The following is a 3797-nucleotide window of genomic DNA, read 5'->3' as shown; positions in this document are numbered from 1 at the left end:
GAAACCCCAAATTCGCCGAGAGGGAGAGGTTGCAACTTTCAGGAGACTCGGAGAGCGGCGGTTGGGTAGTGGGGCTGTTTTTTTTCTCTCAGCGGATGAGGTCGGCTTTTATACTTGGGAGCGTCCAGCCAGCCATGCCTCGGTCAGAGCGGACGGCCTGGATGTCATAGTTTTGTGCTTGGCTTCGAGCGATCGGACGGCGGAGGCCAGCGGTTGGGCGGTGCCACGGATCGCGGTTGCTGCGTGCTACGCTCCTATTGGCTAGAATATGGAGGACGCGGATCGGGGATTAGTGTGGGGTGGTTCGACTGGTGGTCGTATCCGGTGTGTTTTTCCAAACGTACGGGAAAATTTAACCCTACACGAGGATTGGGGCAGGGTGACCCTCTATCCCCGTATCTCTTTGTTATCTGCGCGGAAGGTCTGTCAGCTTTGTTGCATGATGCGGAGAGGAAAGGAATTATCAGTGGGGTGAAGATCTGTCAGAATGCACCGGCTATCTCACATCTGTTGTTTGCGGATGATTCGGTTATGTTGCTGAAAGCAAACCAAGAGGAGGCCACGGCACTTAGAGAGATCTTGGACCTATATGAGAATTGCTCGGGCCAGTGCATCAACTTGGAAAAATCTGCGGTCATGTTTAGTCCAAACACTTCGGTGGATGCAAGGAATGAAGTGAAAGCTGCCCTCCAAATCCATAGCGACTCATGGAATGATAAGTACCTGGGCCTTCCGGTGCACGTGGGTAAATCCAGAAGGAAAGCCTTTGGATATCTCAAAGGAGCTATGGCTGGGCGTGTGTATGGATGGAAAGAGAAGCTCATTGCTAAAGTCGGCAAGGAAACATTAGTGACGACAGTTGCCCAAGCAATACCCACCTTTGCCATGTCTTGTTTTGATCTTACCAAAACTTTCTGTCAGGAACTAAGTTCACTTATCGGAACCTACTGGTGGAGTCAACAAGATAAGGAGAATACAGTTCACTGGCTTAGCTGGGAGAAATTAATCAAACCAAAAGCCAAAGGGGGACTTGGCTTCAGAGACATGTACAGCTTCAATATGGCCATGTTGTCGCGGCAAGCTTGGAGGCTAATACAAACCCAAACACCCTGTGTGGTCGAGTTCTCAAGGCCCGATACTTTCCTCATTGCCACTTGTTGGAAGTAGAAGCCAAGGATGGTATTTCCTATGCCTGGCGGAGCTTGTTGAAGGGGCTGGATCTTGTTAGGGAGGGCTATATTTGGCGCATTGGAGACGGAGCCTCTGTCAAAATCTGGACGGACCCTTGGATTCCAAGGCCTTGGTCGCGGACAGTGATAACCCCTCGAGGGAATAATATTCTCCAATACGTGCATGAGCTGATTGATCCGGCATCCGGACAGTGGGATGAAAGGCTAGTGAGGGATACCTTTTGGCCAGATGATGTGCGTCATATCCTGCAGATGCCTCTGAGGGACGGCATTCAGGATTTTATCGCATGGCAGTTTGAGCCCAAGGGAGAACACACAGTGAAAAGTGCGTATAAATTGCACGTTGAGTTGCAGAACATAAGCACAAATGGCGGTGTGGGCACAAGCTCTCATGCGGTGGGCAATCTAAACAGCTGTGATGACAATTCATGGAAGAGGATTTGGAAGATGCCGTGTCCCAGGAATGTTCAGATGTTTGTCTGGAGAGTTAAGCACAACTCACTTGCGCTTTTGACTAATATGCAAAGGAGGGGACTCAAGGTGGAAAGTACAAAATGCTTCTTCTGTGGCAAATCCGATGAAGATGGTGCTCATCTGTTTGTCAAATGTATAAAGGCAAAGGAGGTATGGCGAGAGTTAGCACTGGAGAAAGAGAGAATGGACCTAGAACGCATCACGAATGAGCATGCAATGCTAGATTATCTTTGGGGTCTGGAGGAAGGAAAACGTATGCATGTGTTCACCTTCTGGTGGCTGTGGTGGAGCAACAGAAATAAGCTAAGGAAGGGAGAGAATCCGCTAGCACCTGCTGTTGTGGCTCGTCGAGCACGTAGCTCCGTTCTGGAATATATGCAAGTCTACCTTCCGAAGAGTAAAACAGTTTCTCCTGATAAGTGGAAACCACCAGCCGAAGGGGTGATTAAATTCAATCTGGATGGGTCGTTCATCCCCGGTGAAAACTATGTGAGTTGGGGTGTTGTCGCTCGCACCTCTGAAGGTGTTCTAGTCGCTGCTCGGGCGGGCAGACAGGAGAATGCAGGGGATCCTTTCGTAGCTGAAGCGATTGCTATGTCAAATGCTGTTGCACTCGCCGCGGACCTGGGAGTAGTTCAACCTGTTTTTGAGACAGACTCACAGCTGCTGGCTGAAGCACTGGATCTCCGGAGGGTTGATTCATCGCCGTATGCAGCCATCATTGAGGACACCAAGTTTCAACTGAAGATGTGGTTCTCTAGATTTGTCGTTACGGTGTGTCGCCGAAGTGCAAACTCCGTTGCACATGAACTGGCCATTGTTGGCCGTATGTACCCAACGAACCATTATGTGGAGTTTGAGTCTGATGTTCCAGCCCATGTGGCTGTATGTGCCTCGGGTGATTTGCCCCGGCATCGTTAAGTAATAAAGCTATGCTTTGCCCAAAAAAAAACGTACGGGAAAATGGCCTTCCTCTGGTATGTGGGGACAAGGTGCTGTGTCGTACTGATCATGTAGACGCTGCCTTTGTGTTAGGGCATGTATAATGATGGCATATGGATACATATGTCCCATGACAAAAAGTAACTTAAAGTATCTACATTAATTTTTTTCTTTCCAATGCAAGCTATCACTAATGGCCTCATTAAGAAATAAAAAATAAAGACTTTAGTACATATGCATCTCTACTTTTCACTCCAACCTTTTCAGCTTTTGTCACTGGAGCACACTTTTTCTCTTCAAGCACCCGCCTCTTGAAGAAGATCCCGCTTCCCTATCCGAACCTACTTTACGTCATATCCGATCCTACATGGCATGCGAGGCATCACCTTGAGGCTATGCATTGTACATGCCCTTAGTGTTTTGATATAAACATCCCCTCATGTTTATTTTTTGGGGCTAAAAACTGCTTTTATTAAATTTCAACAATCATTGGAATATGAATAATGTTTGGAAAATGATGTATGTTGGACGACCTGCCGAAGCTTCTGCCGCACGAACGCGCGCGCCTTGATCGCGTAGCGACCCACAACACACATGTCTCCCCCGATCCACTTTTTTGCGTTGGTCTTTTCTTCCTTGGCCGACCAAGTGCCCTTGCCCCGTCACGATCCATTTTCTTTCTTCCTCCTCTTCGGTCCATCGTCCTCAGCCTTCCTCATACCTTCTTCTGAAAAGATCGAGAAGAGGGGTCTAGAGGGGGGTATTATACCCTTAACAAGTAAAAGTGGCAGTTTTTAGTTTATTCAAGTTAAGGTTGAGTTTAACACATATTAAAGGGGTCACAATACATTTTACACAAAGCATAGTAAAAGTATGAGCATCGGAAAGAGTAAAGCATGCAAGTGCAAGAATGTAAAGGAGATGGGAAATGGAGTGTGCGAACGCAAGGAAGATCGCAGATTTTTGGCGTGATTCCGATAGGTGGTGCTATCGTATGTTCACGTTGATAGAGACTTCAACCCACGATGGGTAACAGCTGCGTGAGTCCACGAAGGTCTCCACCTACAAAGGGTCCACGAAGAAACAATATTGTCTATCCCACCATGTCCATCACCCACGAAGGACTTGCCTCACTTAGGGTAGATCTTCATGAAGTAAGCGATCTCCTTGCCCTTACAACTTCTTGGTTCA

This window comes from Triticum dicoccoides, chromosome 2B, assembly GCF_002162155.2.
Source record: "Triticum dicoccoides isolate Atlit2015 ecotype Zavitan chromosome 2B, WEW_v2.0, whole genome shotgun sequence".
NCBI lineage: Eukaryota > Viridiplantae > Streptophyta > Magnoliopsida > Poales > Poaceae > Triticum > Triticum dicoccoides.
This window is presented reverse-complemented; position numbering follows the sequence as displayed.